Genomic DNA, 21,513 nt, shown 5'->3' with positions numbered 1-21,513 from the left:
TTGCATTTGATTCGTATTTATTTTGTGTATGTTTATGTATACATGTACTTTGTATTCACAGCAGCTAGCACTGTATCCTGCCTGAAGTAGGTACTTCATAAATAGTGGTTGATTGTTTTTTTCTTCATTGCATGGCAAGGATTGGATTTATGGAATCCATTAAAGCCCTCTACGCTCTGGCTCCAGTCTATTTGTCCAGCCTCATATCACTCTGTTCCCCTTCTCACCTCTATTTTCCAGTCAAACTAGACTGGTATGTGCTTTCTGACTTTGTTTTGCATTCTTCAGCCTCTTCAGGCCAGTGGTCACACCTCCATTTTATTTGTGAGGAAACTGAGCTTCGGAGACAGTAAGTGTCTTGCCCGAGGTTACACCAGGGTTGGACTGCTATTAGAGGTTCTTAGCTTAGGGTTTGTGAATTTGTTATTAAAAATATTTTGGTAACTGAATTTCAGTTGAATCGGTTTTCATGTTCATAATACTATGTGTTTTACTTTCTCTATTTAAAGACATTCTAAGAAGGGATCCATACACTTCATTAGATTGCCAAAAAGATTCATTGCACACAAGAAAGATTAAGAACCTATGGATTATATGATATCTACAGATTTAACATCCTATAATTCTGTGATTATTTAGCAATTGACATGGCATTAGGTCACTGCTAATCAGACTATGAAAATCCCCATACTTTTGAAGAACAGTGGGATCTAACAATCCTACCCTCCTCTTTGCTTCCTTCCTTTTTCCCTTTCTGTCCCCTTTTCCCCCCACAGAAGGGATCTATGTCATATTAAATGGATTATCTTTTGTTTAGGAAGTTTCAATAACAAATAAGGCAGCAGCAGGTGATACACAGTATGTCATGCTGTAAACCACTGCCTGCGTTGGGGCTTTGTTTGTTTCAAGTGACTGAACCTTCAGAGAATGCTGGAATACCTTTTGATTGATTTACCAAAATAAGGAGCATTGTTATATCACAAGCAAAGTGATCAAGCAGAAAGTTATTTGTCTTTTACAAGACTGAGCTTGTAGTGATGTTTAGGTCCCCAGTAGCATCAGGAGCCTTGTTGTCATGGTCCCTGTGCCTGTTGGCTGAGTCACTTGGAAGTCAAGAAGACCTAAATCTCCTTAAGTCAGAAATTAAAAGGATTATAATGAAAATGGTCATGGTTCCAGAAAATAAAATCGCAAATGGGGAATCAAGGCAGGAAAAATAATTTTGCCCGTGTTCATCTTTCTATATGAACGCATAAGTCTTCAAATCATTAAAGCCTGAAGGGATTTCAGAGGTCATCTAGCCCACTGTCTTTTACTGATTCAATTTAATTTGACAAACATTTGTTAAGCACCTACATTATCATAGATGCTGAACTGAACCAATCTTTGGGCATACAAAGGCAATGAAAAAATTGGAACCCTCAAGGAGTTTGCATTTTCCTTGAAGGAAGCAAATGAATATAAATACAAGTTTAGTTATAGACATCTAGGTGATACAATGGATAGATCTTGGCTATTTGGACTCAGGAAGACGGGAGTTCAAGTCTTGTTTAAGCACTTACTAGTTAATGTGACCTTGGGCTAGTTGTTTAACCTCTTTCAGCTTCAGTTTCTTCATCTGTAAAATGTCCTAGTAAGTTGCAGGTATCAAATGACTTAACATATGTAAAGTGCTTTGCAAACCGTAAAGCACTACATAAATTATATTTTTATAAATATACCAAGGAGTTTCACTTCTGGGAGACAAGATGGTGGAGTAAGAAGTAAGTTGATCCCACCCTCCCTTATTGACCTCTGAAAATCTAGAAAATATCTCCCCAGGAAAAACCCTGGCACAACGGAACCAACAGAAAGACAGAGTGCAGCAGTCTGGTAGCACAGGATTAATGGGAAAGGCACCTCTTGCTCTGGGGTAGGGGGAGCAGTACATGACAGGAGGAGTCCCAGCAAGCCAGCAGGAAGCCCCATTTCAGAAAACCAGGGGGAGATCCTGAGTCCCAGGGTAGTGGCAACTACCAAGTGCCAACACCAGGACCCCCAGCACCTCAGCACAATCAGGGGAAATGGTAGACAATAGCTTAGAAAACTACCACATGCTCTGTCTGGTATTCTCCAGCAGCCAAAAATTCTGGTGTTTCAGCATAAGTCCAGGAAGCACAACTCCAGGAGGCACAGCTTCAGGTTGGCAGACATCCTCAGCAGCCAAACATTCAAGTGCTTTAAAGAAACCTGAGTGAGCAGGGGTCCCCCAGGGGCCAGACTCCTTACCCCAAGAGCTCCAGTGTTGCTAACCCCAGCTCAGCACCAGATGATCCACCAGAACCCTACAACCTCCGGCTTCCAGCCCCTGAGGCCCCAGCACACAAAGCCAGTGACCAGGTCCCAGGCTTCCAGCACAAGAAGCTTGGGTCAGTGCTTTCACTCCAGGAGGAGAGCTCAACTTTGGGAGCCAGGAAACAGGCAAACACCATGAGCAAAAAGCAGAAACAGACAACAACTGTAGATTTGTATTATGGGTATACAGAAGATGGAGACACAAATTCAGAAGAGGAGAACATTGTCAATATACCCACATCTGAAACCTCAAAGGGGAATATGAAATGGTCTCAAGCCCCAAAAACCTTCTTGGAAGAATTCAAGAAGGATTTTAAAAGTCAAATAAGAGAGGTAGAAGAAAAATTGGGAAAAAAATTCAAGTCCTTAAAAAATGCAACTGGCCAAATGGAAAAAGGATACTGATGAAAACAACTCCCTAAAACTAGAATTGGCAAAATGGAAAAGGAGGCACAAAAACTCACTGAAGAGAACTCCTTAAAAAGTAAAATGGGCCAAATGGAAAAGTAGGTATAAAATCTAACAGAAGAAAACAATTCCTTAAAAATTAGAATTGGGGAATTGGAAGCTAATGACTTCATGAAATATCAAGAATCAGTCAAACAGAAATAAAAGAATGAAAAAATAGAAGAAAATATAAAATACCTCATTGGTAAAACATCTGACCTGAAAATTAGATCCGGGAAAGATAATTTAAAAATTATTGGTCTCCCTGAAAACCATGATGAAAAAAAAAAAGGGTGGACAGCATCGTTCAGGAAATCATCAAGGAATATTGCCCTGAGTTCTTAGAACCAAAAGATAACATAGTAATTGAAAGAATCTACCAATCACCTCCTGAAAGAGATCCCAAATTTTAAATGCCAAGGAATATTGTAGCCAAACTTCAAAATGACCAGGTCAAAGAGAAAATACTGCAAGCAGCCAGAAAGAAACAATTTAGATATCATGGAACCACAATCAGGATTACACAGGACCTTGCAGCTTCTACATTAAAAGACTGAAGGGCATGGAATATGATATTCATAAGGCAAAGGAGCTTGGATTACAACCAAGGATCAACTTGAAACTGAGCATAATCTTTCAGGGAAGGAGATGGATATTCACTGAAATAGGGGACTTCCAAACCTTCCTGATGAAAAGACCAGAAGGCAACAGCAAATTTCATCTTCATATACAAGACTCAAGAGAGGCATAAAAAGGTAAACAGGAAAGAAAAAAAAGTGATAGCATGTTATTAATAAAGACAAATGAATCAGTTTGCCTATCCCTACAAGGGAAGATGACAGTTATAACTCTTGAGAACTGTATTGTTATTACAACATTTAAAAGGAGTACACATAGACAGGGGGCATAGGTATAAGTTGACTTTGATGTGATGGATAAAAAAATCTAAGTGGTGAAAAGGGATTTTACTGGGAGAAGAGGAAAGGAGGAGGCAGACAAGGGTAAATAACATCATATGAAAAGGTTCAAAACCTATTACAGTAGAGGGGAAAAAGGAGGAAGATGAACATTGTTTGAACCTTATTCTCATCAGATTTGGTTCAAAGATGAAACAATATAATGAGTTAAGTATAGAACTCTAACTTACCCTATAGGAAGTAGGAGGGAGAAGGGGGAAAAAAGGGAGGGTATGGATAGAAGGGAGGGAAGAAGTAGTAAGAGTAAAGGGGAAGAAAAGGAAAGGGGCTAATAGAAGGGAGAGCAAACTGAGGGAGGTGGTCAAAAGAAAAACTCTAGTGAGGAGGAAAAGGGAGAACTAAAAGCATAAATGGGGGGGATAGGATGGAGAGAAAAACACAGATAGTAATTGTAACTGTAAATGTGAATGGGATGAACTCTCCCATAAAATGGAAGCAGAAAGCAGAGTGGATTAAAAACAATAATCCTACAATATGTTTCTTACATGAAACACATCTGAAGTAGAGGGATACACACAGAGTAAAGGTAAAAGATTGGGGCGGAATATATTATGCTTCAGTTGAAGTAAAAAAAAAGGGGAAGCAATCCTGATCTCAGACAAAGCAAAAGCAAAAATAGATCTAATTAAAAGAGATAAGGAAGGAAACTACATCCTGCTGAAAGGTACCATAGACAATGAAGTAATATCATTACTAAACATCCAAGTGGTATAGCATCCAAATTCTTAGAAGAAAAGTTAAGGGAGTTACAGGAAGAAATAGATAACAGAACTATACTTGAGGGGAACCTCAACCTTCCTCTCTCAGAACTAGATAAATCTAACAACAAAATAAACAAGAAAGAAGTTAAGGAGGTGAATAGAATTTTAGAAAAGGTAGATATGGTAGACCTCTGAAGAAAATTGAATGGGGATAGGAAGGTTCTCAGTGGTACATGGCACATACACAAAAATTGACCATGTGCTAAGGCATAAAAACCTCACAATTCAATCTAGAAAGGCAGAAATATTAAATGCGTGCTTTTCAGATCATGATGCAATAAAAATTACATCTAATAAAGGGCCATGGAAAGATAGACTAAAATTAATTGGAAACTATATAATCTAATCCTAAAGAATGAGTGGGTCAAACAACAAATCATAGAGACAATCAATTACTTCATCTAAGAGAATGACAATGATGAGACAGCATACCAAAATTTATGAGATACAGTGAAAGCAGTTCTTATGGGAAGTGTTATATCTTTGAATGCTTACATGAATAAAATAGAGAAAGAGGAGATCAATGAATTGGGCATGCAACTAAAAAAATGAGAAAAATAATAAATATACCAAAGTAAGTAAATGCAAAATAATTTTGAAGGCAAAGAGCATTAGCAATTAGGAGGACTAAGAAAGGGTCATTTTAAGAGCTAACATTTAATCTGAATCTTAAAGGGAGCTAAGGATTCAGAGAGACAGTGATGAGGAAGGGGAGGATGCCAGACATGTGGAACAGCCTGTACAGAAGTACAGTGGAAGGAGACAGGATGCAGAGTATGGAGGAAAAGCAAGTAGGATCAGTCTGGCTAGAATGTGGAATGTGTGAAGGGAATAATGTAAAATGAGCCTGGAAAGATAGATTGGAACCAGATTTTGAAAGGCTTTAAATACAAAGAGAGGAGTTTGTATTTTATCCTAAAAGCAATAGACAGTGGCCACTGAAGCTTCTTGGGCAAGGAGCTAATACCCCCAACATCTTGTCATTGTCCTTGCCACGTCACACATATATCCTCTGTCTTCCTGGTTTTCATATCTTGCTTTGGGCACCAGAAATCCAATCAACATGGTTATTGCTTCTATAAATGGCATGCCACTAGACTGTCCTCTGGATCAACTCACCTAACCTTTGACTTTTCAGACAAAAACTTCCTTCTCTGGCTACCGCTCCTCTGTATATACTGTTTTTTGGATTTTTTTTTCCAATTACATGCTAACTCCTTGAAGGTGAAGACTACCTCACTTTTGTATTTGTACCCTCACTGTCTAGTACAGTGCCTGACAAATAAATAATAAGTACTTAATAAATGTTTTTTTTATTCATTCATTGATCTACTCATTCTGAATCATGGAGGTGGAACACTTTATGGATAATGGCTAGATCAGGGGTATGACCATTCCTGTGCTTTAGGAATATCCTTTTGGTAGCTATGTAAGGGACAGAATAGAGAGCATAGAGACTAGAGCAAGAGAAAGACCAATCAGCAGATTATTACAAAAGACCAAGTGAGAGATGTTACAGGTCTGAACTAGGGAGCAAATAAGAGGGCAGATGGGAGAGAAGTTACAGAAATAGACTAGAGAAAACTAATCACTTGATTTGGTAGGGGAGAGTAAAGAACCATGGATGACTATGAGGTTGTGAATATGGGAAATCAGAATGACTTTTAGTTAAATAGAGAACTTAGTAAGATAAAGCCCATTGGAGGATGAGTTAAAGTTGTCCTGATTAACTATGGGGTTAAGGTTTTGAAGAGAGGAAAAGGAGACCAGAGAAAGAAAAAAAAGAGTGGAATAACTAGACTTGACTGTTTTTAGCAAGAATAAAGAATGGATTTAGGATACATGAGGCACAGGGAAAGATGGAAAGATAGATGGTTGTGATCATAGAGAGGAATTTAAAAGCTGTCATGCTACCAGTTCCTCAGTTAATCCACTAAGACTTTGGAATTTCTACCCTTATGGCTGAGCTATTTTACTAGTGAGTGAGTACAAACACACCTAGACCACAATAAATATTAAGTGCCAGACCAGATCATGTTTCACATCTCATCCAGCTGGACACCCCCTTATCATTACCCTTGCCACTACAGACTTATATCTCTCATCCTCCTGACTTTCATATCTTGCTTTGGGCATCAGAAACCCACTCAACATGACTATTGCTTTTAGAAATGTCATGTGTCTTAACTGCCCTGTGAATCAGCTCACCATCCCCTTCATTCTTCAGACCAAAATTTCCTTCCCTGGCTATAATCCCTCTGTATTTGTTGTTTTTACCAGTTATGTTTTAACTCCTTGAAGGTAAAGACAACCTCACTTTTGTATTTGTACGCTCACTCTCTAGCACTGTGCCTGGCAAATAATACGTTTGTCACTGGTCCTCTTTGAGAACAAAGGACAAGCGACAATCTGTGAGTAGTAGTAGCTGCCCAAATGGGGACCCACCTGGTCAGTTCCAGTTAGGCGCATTCCTTCTTTCCTTCCTTCCTTTCTTCCTTCTTCCCTTCCTCTTCTCCCTCTATCCACATGGGGAATCATACCCTTATGTGTGGGTGTTCTGTCCAAAGGAATACAAATTTTGATTGCTGAAAACTTGCTAGATATCTTGGGGTTTGGGGGGGGGGTAGATTTTTTTTCTCTTCCCTACTTATTTAATGCTATTATTTTTAAAAGCTGGAATAATTAATTCTTTTATCCCATCATTACATTTATGATTTCTTGAAATAGAGTTCTGGAAAGCCAGGCTTTGATAAAGCCCACTGGAATGGAGCTACTTGACTTTGCCTTTAAACACAAATCACTCAGACTCTCACTGACTGGCCAAAAATAGGTCCCAGGCCAAGCCTCACTTGGTAATTGTTTGGGTTTTGATGGCTCAGAGTGAGGGTGAATAGCAGTTGTTTTGGTTCTGACCAGAAACCCTGAGGTCCTTTCCCTCCTAATTTGTTTTGTTTTTTGTTTTTGTTTTTGAGTAAGCAAACTAGGCCATCTTTTGCCTCATTTCTTACCTAGTCTTAAATCACTGAATGGATGTGGCCTCAGACAAACCTGGCAAAGACCTTAGCTTAAAAAGGCCTAGGTCTCCCACTGCAACTGAGTTATCCCTGGCTGTCCTGAACTATGTCTTGCCGTTGGACTCAGATGACCTGGAGCAGAGAGTGAGATTGATGATTTTGCAGAACGCTGCCTCATTTAAATACAACTCATTTATAAGTCAAGACATCACCTTCCTGATGTCATTGGTCCTCTTTGAGAAGAAAGGACAAACACCTAGCACATTACCTGGTAAATAGCAAACATTGTATACATGTTTTTCTATTCATTCATTTGTTCATTCTGAATCATGACGGCAGAATACTTATGATATTAGTTAGGTGAGGGGTATGACCATTCCTATGAGTGACTTAAGTAGACTTAAAGATATAGAACATGGGAACTGAGGAGGTTGATGAACTGAGGAGGAACCTTTATTTATCTAGATGCTCCCTAGTATAGGGGAAAGGGTTGGGGCAAAGAAGACAACCCTGAGTCAGGTACTGGTTTCATGAGAAAAGAAGGAGTATAACTTGAGAGCCAATAAGGAGCTAACTGCTACTAGGATGTGGATAGGGTAGGCTCTCTAGAAGGATGATTCTTTGGTTGCTGAATGATAGCAGCAGCAGTTGGGTTTGGAAATATCAGTGAGAATCAAGGAGTTATTTCTTTTTATGGCCAAATGCTATAGGATTCATGGGAGATTGTACATCTAGTGCCAGACAGAGTGGTTAGAGATTCATTATCTTCTGGAGGAACCAAGTTTCTGTGAGTGCCAGAAAACGAAAAGAATGAGAAAGAAGTCTAAGATAAGAAAGAAATATAAGTTGGCTAACAATAGAACAGGAGTTCCAGAAGGCATGACTGATTACACAATACTTCCCCTTTTTGAAACTATTTGAAATTATTTTTGAAACTATTCTTACTGTAGAGCACTACTTGCTGTTCTCTGTTATAACATTGCATTTTTTTTTTACTTCCATGCTTTTGAACAGACTGTCTCTCCTACCTGTAATGCTTTCCCTTTTGACATTTGCCTCTTGGAATACAAAGCTCCCTTAAGGTTCAGCTCAAGGTTCAGCTTCTAGATGAGACCTTTCCCTTTCTCTCCCCTGGAAATTACTATATGTTTATTTTGTATGTTTTGCATTTACTTCTCTGAGTACTTACTCTTTTCCCCAATAGAACACAAATACCTTGAAGTCAGGAATTGTTTTGTTTTTCTTTTTCATCCCTAGTGCATAGCATAGTGCCTAGTGAATAGTAAGCATTTAATAAATGCTTGTTGAATTGTACCTACTTTGTTGTATTTCTGACATCTCTATTCTTTTCTGCATTTCATTTTTTTCTTTCTCCTTCCTTCCTTCCTTCCTTCCTTCCTTCCTTCCTTCCTTCCTTCCTTTTTCTCTCTTAAGTACTGAATAGTTTTGAAGGAAACTGCTTTATGTTAAGGTTTAAAGTCTTAGAACTCAATTAACCATTCCATCCTCCCCAACCCTCCCCTCCAGCCCCACTAACCCTTGGTTGCCTTGCACATTCGCAGTTGTAATGATAATGGAAATTTGAAGATCTTCCCTGCCGCTTAATAAGCCTAAGGGAATTTGAAGACCTTCCCTGCTTTGAAAATAAACTCTGCCCCCTAATAGGCTGAATGTAATCACATAGAGCCTGTGGTGGAAGGAGTGTGTTTAAGGGTGGAGAAGAGCGCACAGGAAGCCGGGAGTCAGAGCCAACTAGACAGTTGAAAGGAGAGCATGCTTCCGAGGGAGACAGGCAGGCTTGTGAGTAAAAGTTGGTGTTTGCCTCCTTTTGTGACAGCTAGGTTTGTGGGAAGGCTAAAGGATGCTGTGGCTCTCTGTGCTGTTGTGGCTTATTAACTTCTTTGCTACTATGATGGAATTCACTTACTGGTTTTGGGATTCGGTTTTCTGGAGTCTGAATAAATGTTTTGCTTCTGTCTTCAATATGGAGAGTCTGTTGTATTTTGGGATCAAGCACTATGCAGGTATATTTATTGTGACTGTGGGCACTGTGAATATTGCATTAGTGCTACAACAGAGTGACCTAGGGAATAGAAAGTTGGCCTGAACTGGGTTCAAGCTCTGCCTTCAACACAGACCACTGGTAAGTCATTCAAATTATCAGTGTCCCAAACAACTATTTAGGTCAAAGGCTTTTATGTTGCACAGCAGCTGCTAATGTACATTAGTAGAGGCAGTTCCTTACTAGGAGCTTTCCACATTGATGAAATCACAAATCTGATTGAAAAATAAATGTTTTTTTCATGTAAATTGTGCTATCATTTTTATTAAATTCTATCTAAAAAAATCACCTATTATTATTTTTTTATTATTATATTAGTTCTATAAATTAATTGGAGGGGAATCAGAATCAGAATCTATTGCTATTAACCGTATGATTAATTTATCTGATAGATCTATGAACACTGAATGTCCCTTCGATTAGGATTACTTCTGTAAAAAACAATTTTATCATTATCAATTATCTATAAATATCATGTGTGTATCTAAGTAAATTAATTTCTAAATATTTAATGTTTTATCATTGTGGTGAAGGAGTTTTTATTTATTTCTTTGTGTATCTACCTGTCTATCTCTCTATCTATTGCTATGTGTTCTTGGTCTATATTGGTACTATATGAATTCTTCCAACTGAGTCCTATTTCAATGTTTGATGGTGACATGGAAGTGACCCTGGGTTTTTGAAGGGCATCCCAACAGAGTTCAAGGTCTGGCAGGACTTGCCAAGCCAGAAAAGCTTTGAGTACAGGTCCATCAGCAGACACTGTGTCTGATTGCAATAACCAGCCTAGCAAATTCTGCATAGATTCATTAACGAAAAGTGATAATTTTTTTGGCCACATCAAATCGTGAAGGATTTTGGCTAAGTCATAGTAGAGCTGCAATTTATGTTGGTAAAGGAATTATTAATATTAATAAAATAATAGACATAAGGATGCAAGTTATTTTTTGTGACATTTTGTATCCTTTAAATTTAATGAACTCATTTATTCGTTCAAATAATCTTATTACTGAGAGTAGCATTTTCTAGGTAAATTATCAAGTCATTTGCAAATAATGATATGCTCATCCCCTCACTTACTATGTTAATCTCGTTAATTTTTTTTACTTCATTAATATGATTGTTAGCATTTCCAATTTAGTGTGATTTTTAGTGTTTCTGACTCTATAAAATAGAAGTGGTAGAATTAGTTGTTACATTGCTGTTTTTAATCTGAATGTTTTTAAAATTTTACTTGATTGAATATGATATTGACTTTTTGACTTCAAGTAAATCCTTATTATTGTATTGGGGGAAGCCCCTCTTTTTCTTTTTGTTAATCAGTTTCCTCATAAATTAATATTAGATCTTATCAAAGACCTTTCCTGAATCTATTGCTTTATATATATATATATATATATATATAAAATAACCATATGATTAAATTATTTTCTTGTACATATATTAAATTGTGTTGAAAGTCTTTTTGAACTTAAACTGTGTATATATATGTATATGTATATGTCTGTATATATACATATATATATAATATAAATCTTAGCTGTTCTTTTTAAAATTTTTTTTAATTTTAATTTTATTTTTTTGGAGGGCAGTTGGGTTTAAGTGACTTGCCCAAGGTCACACGGCTAGTTTGTGTGTGTGTGTGTGTGTGTGTGTGTGTGTGTGTGTGTGTGTGTTAAGTGTCTGAGGCTAGATCCAAACCCAGGTCCTCCTGACTCCAGGGCCAGTGCACCACCTAGCCACCCAATCTTAGCTGTTCTTAAAGGATTTTTTAAAAAGATGCATTGCTATATTCTTTTAGGTAATATTTAGGGAATATGCTCTGCACCTGAATTAATGGGGAAACTGGTTTATAATTGCCTCTTTTTTTAATCTTGTCTTTCTTGTTAAAAAAAGTCAAGAAATGGTTTAAAATTTTTTAATTTCATTATTATTGATACTTTAAAAAATCTAATTTATTTCTGAATATAGCTCTTCTATGTCCTGTACCCAGTGAGCTTTCCCTTGTAACAAGTTTTTAAAAGGAAGCAAAAAAAAAATCACAGTTCAACAGAATTAACCAATACATCGATCATTTCTGACAGCATGTGAAATATTACATACCTATAATGTTTCACTTCATCTTTGAGATGAAGGGAGGGAGGTGAATTTTTCAAGTGTTGTGGGGCTACTCTTTGTCAGTTTCATTATTATTTCTGCTTATATTATACATACTATTTTCCTAGTTCTACTTACTTCACTGCATTAGTTCATGAGTCATCAGATGTTTTATTGAATTTTTCGTATTTGTCATTTCCTACAAAATAGTAATGGTCCATTACTTTCATAGATTACAATTTTCTAGCCCAGGGGTGGGAAACCTGCAGCCTCAAGGCCACATGTGGTCCTCTAGGTCCTCAAGTATGACCCTTTGACTGAATCCAGACTTCACAGAACAAATCTCCTTAATAAAAGGATTTGGTCTGTATGACTTGGACTGAGTCAAAAGGTCACACCCAGGGACCCAGAGGGCCATTCTCAAGTCAATGGGCTTCAATTTTGTTGCCAGTTCTTTGCTAGCATGAAAAAATGCTATTATGAACACTTAAGTGTATATAAGACCTTTCTTTCTTTGACCATATCCCATCTAATACGGAATAACTTCAGATATCTTGCTATCTATTTGTTTTGTCACCTCAGCCCCACTCTCTCCCTTTCCACCTTTTGCCTGGGGAACAGTAATCAAATCAACATTGCAATTGCTTCTGGAAGGGTTGTGGCAATCAACCATTCTATGACTCTATTAACAAACTAAATCTCTCTTCTTTGGCCATCACCTTCCTATGTGTGTTTTCCCTGTTCCCCACTAGAATATAAACTCCTTGAGGATAGGGACTATCTCACTTTTCTATTTGGACCCTCAGTCTCTAGCATAGTGTCTGGCATATAATAGGTGCTTAATACTTTTTTATTTCATTCACTCAGTCATTGAACCTTAGTAGTACAACTTCTTAGTCAAAGGATATGGACATTTTTGTCCTCTTGTGACGCCACATAGTAAGTGTCTTAAAAATGCTTGTTTACCCCCCCCCTTAGCCGTACACCAAGATGGCCACCTGTCTCCTAACTCTTCTGTTTAGACGGCTCTTGGTCCTCACACCTGTCAGAGGGGTCAACTTGGGTGCAGGCTACTCCCTGGGCTCTATGCACCAAAGCTCCCCCTGAGGAAGAATCTTCCATTCCTGTCTCCCTCTATCAGGATGCTCCTTGGGAATAACTAGAAACTGAAGAATACCTGGCTCGATATGGCTCCCGCCCAGTCTGGGCTGACTAGCGATGAAACCACAAAGGTGGTATCCCACCACAGCGAACCCGTAAGACATGCATTCGAGGGAACAAAGTTGCTGGGAACCCTTGCCCTATCTGCTGTGATCAGAAGCTCCACGTGGATTTTAGAAATGTGAAGCTCTTGGAACAGTTTGTGTGTGCTCACACAGGTGTCATCTTCCGTGCCCCATACACAGGTGTCTGTATGAAGCAGCATAAGAAGCTGACAGAGGTTATCCTGAAGGCCACAGACCATGGTTTTCTTAGTTACCACATCCCACTGGTACAGCCACGAGATACTGATTTCAGCAACTCCCATGGAGCTGTGGGCTGTACCCCAGTGGCTCCTGCCCTAGCTGCAGGTATCTCCTGGTATCCATGGTACAATTGGCAGCAGCCACCTGAGAGAGAGCTGGCCCGTCTTCGAAGGCTATATCGAGGCCACCTTAAGGAAGAGAGTGGACCCCCACCAGAAATGATGCCCATACTTGCATCTCAAACTAATGTTCTCCCTGAGGAAGAGGAATCTACAAGTGTTCCCTAAAAAGGAAGTGGTGGATATACTCTGTGGTGCTCCAAATCTTAAGAATGGATGTTAGAAAGTCCTGATGCCTAAATTGAACTGATTTTTATCCCTACCCTTTTTAGAAATGGGTAGGATAATGGCAAGCTCTGACCTAGAGGAAAAGAGAAAACAGGGAGAAGGTAAAATGAAGCATTGTCTCAATAAATGTTTTTGGTCAACTCCACTTCATGCTGCTTCCCCCACCCCATATTTTTAAGTTTCAGGGTAGGGGATGCCTAACTTGTCAATTCAACCCTTTAAAATAAAAATTCTTTCATTATAAAAAATGCTTGTTTATTATTATTTTGGCATAACTGCAAATTGTTTTCCAGAGTGGGTTGAACAAATCATAACTCTGTTAACATTTTATTAGTGAGACTGTTTCCCCACACCTCTTCAATATGGACTATTTCTATTTTGCTGGACGTGGAGTAAATCTTCAGAGGTATTTTTTGACATCTGGAGGATCATGGAAGACTTCATGGAGAAGGAGACACATTATTAATGGTGGTTTGGAAAAGTCTTTTGTGCGGTTTTTAATGGATGGTTAATTTTTTTTCTTTTGAGAATTGTTTGTCCATAAAATTTGATTTCTTAGCTTCTGGAGAAGGGCTCTTGAAAACCACATTTTCTACAATAACATACAAACATCTTATAATTCATAATTTTACATACATTTGCCATTATCTCATTCTACTATTCTCCTGTATTCCAATCAAATAAGGCTATTTACTGTTCCTCAGTGTTGTCTTGCAATTTTCTACCTCTGTACTTTTGGGTATATTGTCCCGAATGTTTGAAGTCATCTTTCCTCCATAGCTCCACCATCTTTCATGGCCAATTTTAGGTGTCTCCTTCTCCATGAAGTCTCCCATGATCCTCCAACTGTGAAAAGATGTCTCCCTTTTTGAATACCTCATTTTTCTCTGGGTCTGGCCAATGAATTGACTATAATATAGTTTGCATTGAAGTTATTTTTGTGTTAGTCTTATCACTTTAGCAAAATTGTAAGATTCTTGAAGAAAGTGTTTTTGTCTTGTTTCATCTTTTTTATTACCAGCGTGCTGTACACTAGACTTTGAGGGTAGGGACTGCCTTTTGCCTTTTTTTTTTTATCCCTATCACTTAGAGGGCCTGGCACATAATAGGCACTTAATATATGTTTATTGAATGACTCCACATAATAAATGCTAAATAGTCATTGAATTGAATTGAATTTAAAAGTATTTGGTATGAATTTGCATTTCTTTATTTCAGGGTTTATTTTTTCATTGAAAGTATGGGAAAATTCACCTATGGATTCTTATGGACAAGGTGCTTTTTATGGTGTGGTGTTTAAATTGATAAAATTGATCTAATTTCTTTCTCTGAGACTGGTTAATTTAACTTCTTTTTGTGTCAATTTATACATTTATATATTTGCAACTAGTCATCCATTTCATTTAAATTCTCAGATTTATTAGCATAAAAATGAGGATTTCCTTAATTTACTTTGTATTTGTTGTGATCTCTTCTTTTTCCTTTCTACTTTTGGTTGTTTAAAGTTTGCTAAAGGGTTTGTTAATTTCTGTGGATTAACCCCTCCCTCCCAACAGTTCTTGGTTTTATTTATTAATTCAGTCACCTACATAATATACTCAACCCTTCTAGCCTTATTTTCCATTTTTACTCCCCTTTCCTTATATTCCAGTCAAATCAGACTACATACAATTCTCTAATTTTTTTCCTGCTTCTTTATGCCCCAGAAGGCAGGTGTTTAATTATTGAATCAAAATGAATTAATACAAAGTATCTTTGATAGTGCACCATATTAATTTATTTCTAGTGTTTATTTCTTTTTTAATGTTTAAGCCAATTTTATTTTTCTCGTATTTGAGAATTAAAAGGATTTTATTACAAGTAGGTGAAGGTAGCAACCCACCGATGGTTGATCACTGGAGATCACCAATGGTTTCAAGGTGGGGATAGCTTTTATAGGTAACAGACAATCCCAACGCATTCACCTCGGCAAAAGAAGTTGGGCCATTGAATATCAGTTCTTCCATAGGTAGCAAGAATGTGACAATTTGCAGGTAGGAGTACATAACAAAAAGCAGGTGATACAAAAAGCTGCAGACAGTGCCTTCTTCCTCACCAGCCTTTCCCAACACTGTTTGACAAGCAGGGCTGGGAATGATGGGTACTGAGTCAACGTAATTTTTGACAATATGTTAAGCCAATTTTCTATTGACCTGGGAATAGAGGCTAGGAATATAGGCTAGAGGGGATGGTTAACTCCTAAGGCTATTTTGTCCTTCCCTCTCTGATGCTGCACCATAGGACTTTGTAAATCTCTTTGAATCTGGAAGGGATGAAGTTGGGTTTTTTCTTTTTTAATTGTGGGGATCTTATCCTGAAAACTCCGGCTAGGCTTAGTGTACAGACAGAAAGAAAACTTTATGGAAACAGGGCTCATATCCGTGTGTGTGTTGTGAGGAGGGGAGGCATCAGTCACTGCCTTGGTACCAAACTACACCTTCTTTAAAGGCTTTTTTCTAAAATATTTTTGGGGGAGGGAGAGGACAGAGACAGGTCTAGAAAAGCCTTAGCTGGACAGGCTAGGTCTCAGAGACTAAGCTGCTCTGGAACCAGTGTGTATGAGTGGATGCAAACCCAACCCTTTCTTCTGGGTGAGTTTCCTGGCCAGGGGCTTCACTGGAGCCTTTTACCCAACTATAGCCCTGGAATGGGAAGTCTGGGCCTGCTGTGGGAGGGGCAGACCATGGGGGACCCCAGCTACTGGGGTGGATCACTGACATTCCTGGGGTGCTGGGGGAGCTCTCTGTCAGAACATGACTCCTTTCTCAAAAAAAAAAATCTTTTTTGTCTTTATCACCTCTCCTTTTCTGTGTTCCTTTGGGATATTCTTTTATTCCTTTTCTAGTATCTTAAGGTGTGGACAATTCCTTTAGTCTCCTTTTCACCTCTCTTATTAATATAGGCACGCAACACTATAAATTCAATTCCATGAACTTCTTTGGCTGCACCTCATATATTCTGATAATGATATGATATTGGTATTATGCTCATCTTTCAACTATTCTGCTTTTAAAATGATAGAATTTTATTTTTCACTCGATATTGATAATCAGACGATCAGTTTTCTCTTTTACTGCATCTATCAGAGAATCTCGTATGATCTTAAGAAACGTATGGGGGACAACTTGTTGAAGGAGAGCCTTTAAAGCTCCATTTTGCTCTACTTAGAGTAGATAAAAATCCACAAGAATAAACATAGAGATATCTGTATTAATTTTTTTTGTTGTTGCTTTGGTTTTTTTGGGGAGGGGGTAAGGCAAGGCAACAAGGTGACACAGCTAGTTAAGTGTCAAGTGTCTGAGGTTGGATTTGAACTCAGGTCCTCCTGACTCCAGGGTGGGTACTCTATTCACTGTGCCACCTAGCTGCCCCTGATATCTATATTCTTAATACCTATGATCATAAAAATATGGTGTAAAAAAGTGGTTATGTAAGCCTGATTCTTGCCTTCCAATACTTTTTTTTTATGTCCACCACCATTTTATTTATTTTTTTCCCACATATATATATATATATTTGAATATTTGATTTTAAAACTTTCAATTCCAGATTCATTCCCTTTCCCCCCCCTGCTACCCACCGCCACTGGGGGGACAAGCAGTTCAGTATAGGTTGTACATGTGTGGCTAATGCAAAACAATAACATAGTAGATGTATTGTAAAAGACTGACTATTTTTCCCTCCCTCCTATCCCACCTCCCACTTGTTCTATTCTCTACTTTGATCCTGTCCCTTTTCAAAAGTGGGTGCTTCCAACTTCCCTCCCCCCCAGCCTGCCCTCCCTTCCATCATCCCCCCTCACATCCCCTTCCCCCCCTATTCTCCTGGAGGGTGAGATCCCCTATTTAGTGTGTATTTCCCTCCCTTCTCAAGCCAGATTCAATAGGAATAAGGTTAACCTATTCCCTTTTGCCTTCCTATTCTTCTTCTCCATTGTAACCATTTTCCCTTGCCTCTTCTGTATGAGATAGTTTGCCCCACTCTGTCTCTCCCCATATCCTCTCATTATATTCCTCTCACCTCTTAATTTCACCTTTTAAGTATCATCCCTTCCTGTTAAATTGGTCCTGTGCCCTCTATCTATGTATACCTGTAAACGTATATACACAATTCACATATGTATTCATATGCCCACATACCCTCATATAAAGACATATATATATATATATTTCTAATCCCTTCAACTACTGAGAAAAGTTTCATAGGTTATAATTATTGTTTTTCCATGTAGGGATGTTAATAGTTCAACTTTGGCCAGGTGGCTCAGTGAGTAAGAGCACCGGCTCCAGTGGCGGGATGACCCGGATCAAATCTGGGCCCAGACACTCAGCACCACACCCAGAAACAACAACTGGCCATGCAACCCCGAACAAGCCACTCAACCCCGATTGCTTAAAAAAAAAAATAGTTTAACTTTGATAAGTTCCTTATGATTTTTTTTCCCTGTTTACCTTCTCATGCTTCTCTTGCTTCTTGTATCTGAATGTCAAATTTTCTATTCAACTCTGGTTTTTTCAGCAAGAATGCTTGAAAGTCCTGTATTCCACTGAATGACCATATTTTCCCCTGAAACATGATACTCAGCTTGGCTGGGTAGGTGACTCTTGGTTTTAATCCCAGCTCCCTTGACCTCTGGAATATCACATTCCAGGCCCTTCGATCCCTCAGTGTAGAAGCTGCCAGATCCTGGGTTATCCTGATTGTGTTTCCACAATATTCAAATTGTTTCTTCCTGGCTGCTTATAATATTCTCTCCTTAATGTGGAAATTCTGGAACCTGGCTATAATATTCCTAGGAATTTTCTTTTTGTGATCTTTTTCAGGAGGTGATCGGTGGATTCTTTCAACCTCTATTTTGCCCTCTGGTTCTAAAACATCAGGGCAGTTTTCTTTGAGAACTTCCTGGAGGATGCTTTCCAGGCTCTTACTTTGGTCATGGCTCTCAGGCAGTCCAATAATTTTTAAATTATCTCTCCTGGATCTATTTTCCAGGTCAGTGGTTTTTCCCATGAGATATTTCACATTGCCTTCTATTTTGTTTGGATCTGTTTAATAGGATCTTGATTTCTCATAAAGTCATTAGCTTCCATTTGCTCCAATCTAATTCTGAAGCAATGATTCTCCTCAGTGAGCTTTTGAGATTCTTTTTCCATCTGGCAAATTCGACTTTTTAAGGCATTCTTCTCCTCATTGCCTTTTTGAGCCTCCTTTGCCATTTGAGTCAGTCTGTTTTTTAAGGTATTATTTTCCTCAGTCAGGCTGTTGACCCTCATTTCATAATTTTCTTGCATTGTTCTCATTTCTCTTCCCAATTTTTCCTCCACTTCTCTTATCTGCTTCTTAAGGTCCTCTATGGCCTGTAACCAGCTTGTATTTTCCTTTGAAGCTTTTGGTGCAGGAGTTTTGACTTCACTGTTTTCCTCCTGTTCCATGCTTTGCTCCTTCTTATCCCCAAAATAGGAGTGTAATGTTGGAATCTTCTGTCTGCTTTGTTTCCTTTGCCTGCTCATTTTGCCACTCAATGATTTGACTTTTGGGCTTTTTGCCACAGTAGGACTCTGCCACCAGACAGGGGAGTTTTCGTCCCAAATGCTGGGGTTTTCTCAGCTGCCGGAGGTATTAGATGGGTGCCCTCTCTGAGGTTTCCACACGCTCTGGCAAGCTGGACACACACCCCAGGACCTCCACCCTAGACTGCAATCCAGATCCAAGCAGGTTAAAGCAAGAGCGATGACCCCTCAGACTGGTGCTTGGTCCCCCTACACTCTTCAGGCCAGGAGCTGAAGCCGCCACGTGGCGCTGGCAGGCTGTGCTGGCATCTCAGGGGTTTCTCGCTCTGGGGGTAAAAGCCACGCACTCCCACTTCCTGGGTCCCAAAGTCCAGACTACACTGGCCTCTCACCTTGTCCTTCGCATCTATGTATCGATAAATCTGGAAACGGCCACAGCTGCTGCTGATCTGGAGTCCCTCTGGCTGGCGGCTGGTCAGGCCCGACCTGGGGCTAAAGCCTCGGCGTGGGTCTGGGCTCGGCAACCAGAGTGCTGCGCTGGCCGATTCCTGCCGGCCTGCCGGGCTGTCCTCAGCGGGAGGTTAGCTTCTCTGTGTCATTTTGTGGGTTCTGCAGCTCCAAAGTTTGTTTAGAGCCCCCTTTTTACATGGATTGGGGAGGGTGGAAGCCGGAGCCGCGGGAAGGTCGTGCTTCTACTCCGCCATCTTGGCTCCGCCCCCTCAAATACTTTCAACAAAGATGTCCATGATACCTGTATAAATTGTTCCCATAAAGATTTTGTAGAAATAAGAATGTAGACATATGGTGTAGGTTCTCCATAGGTCAGCACTATCATGAAAGATAGCCTGTGCAGGGAGTCCTATAGCTGGCCAATCCATAGGTGGGGAGGTCCTCCAGATTCTCCTGGAATATCATTGTGCTGATTGCAATTAAACCCAGATTAACAATTTTTTAATTGCAAGTAAAAGATGAAAGAGACATAGATAACAATTCATCTGAAGAAATCTGGGGTTTCTGTGGACTTCAGGCTCAATATGAATCAGTAGTATGATACGACAGTCACCAAAGCTATTGCAATCTGAGGCTGCATTAAGAGAGAGACATAACTTTCAAGAATAAGGAGGTGATAGTCTTTCTGTATTTTGCCCTGGTCAGACCACATTTAGGTTATTGTGTTCAGTCCTGTGTGCCACACAAGGGGTACTAATAAGCTGGAGAATGTCTCAAGGATGTCACCCAGCATGATGATGGGCCTTTGAATTCATGTCATATGAAGATTTGTTGAAGAAATTGGAAATGTTTAGCCTGGAGAAGAGAAGATGAAGGGGAAACATGATAGCTGTGTGCAAATATTAGAAGAAGGGTTTGACTTATTTCATTTGGTTTCAGTGGGTAGAACCAGAGACTATATGTGGAAGTTACAAAGAGGCTTGATATCATGAAAACCATCTTAATTATTAGAGCTGTACAAGAGTAGAATGGGCTACCTACAAAGTAGAATTCCTTCTCATTGGAGATCTCCAGTCAGAGAACAGAGGATCATTTGTTGTATGTGTTATAGTGGGGATTCTTATTGGGTATAGGTTGGAGAAAATAGCCACACAAGTCTCTTTGAACTCCAAAATTTTGTGATTTTATTATCCCAAGACTGCAGAAATTATTCTTTGAGACTAATGACCACTAAAACCAGACTAGCCTAACTCCATAAAGAAAACCATAATGGATGAATATTGTGGGATTATGTTATATATCTGGGCAGGTAACACACTGAGTTAGTTTATCAGAATTTGTTTTTGCTAGAGAAGGAAATGGTAAAACACTCCAGTATCTTTGGTGAGAAAATCCTAACTGGTATTACACAGAGTTGGGACACAACCGAAAAATGACTGAACAACAGCAACATATATTTTTAATAGATACTGCAGTTGGATAGTAAGTTGAATGTAGATTTGAATAGGAGAAAGAGCACAGGTTTTTTTCAATGAAATTCAATTCATCAATCATTTATTTAAAACTTCCTATGTGCTTTACACTTTGCTATGTCCTAGGAAAATAGATGAGAATGAAATAATTTCTGCCCTCAAGAAGTTTACATTCTGGTTTGCTTTTAGAAATTTATGCAGGGCTTTCAACTGTCCTGCTCTCTCTGTTTCTATCTGACTTTGTCTCTCTGTCTCTCTCTCTGTCTCTTTCTCACACACACACAATACACACTCACATAGTGACTTAACACTATTAATCTTAGCACTAATATATTCACAAATTATAGACACCCAAATCTCCTAAGAATAAAATCATAGGTAGAAGATCAGTAGGCTGCAGCATATTGCTAAAAATGAATTGTGCACAAAATGGTGTAAGGGATATTGTCAGGGAATTCATTCATCTATCTGTCTATCTATCTGTCTGTCTATCTATCTATCTATCTATCTATCTATCTATCTATCTATCTATCTATC

General features: G+C 38.9%; 1 protein-coding gene and 1 pseudogene across 1 annotated transcript in view; both read left to right on the top strand.

The window, feature by feature from the left end:
* KCNK10 (potassium two pore domain channel subfamily K member 10) overlaps positions 1 to 21,513 on the top strand; it is a 196,525-nt gene that overhangs the window by 77,361 nt on the left and 97,651 nt on the right. The window lies entirely within an intron of this gene.
* LOC138164493 (small ribosomal subunit protein mS40 pseudogene) lies at positions 12,683 to 13,686 on the top strand (annotated as a pseudogene).

Source organism: Petaurus breviceps, unplaced genomic scaffold (assembly GCF_028583685.1).
Source record: "Petaurus breviceps papuanus isolate PSGF00001 unplaced genomic scaffold, PetGlider_PUasm1.0 189, whole genome shotgun sequence".
In the NCBI taxonomy this organism is placed as follows: domain Eukaryota; kingdom Metazoa; phylum Chordata; class Mammalia; order Diprotodontia; family Petauridae; genus Petaurus; species Petaurus breviceps.
The sequence above is the reverse complement of the archived record's forward strand: the minus strand, read 5'-3'. Positions and strand labels throughout refer to the sequence as shown.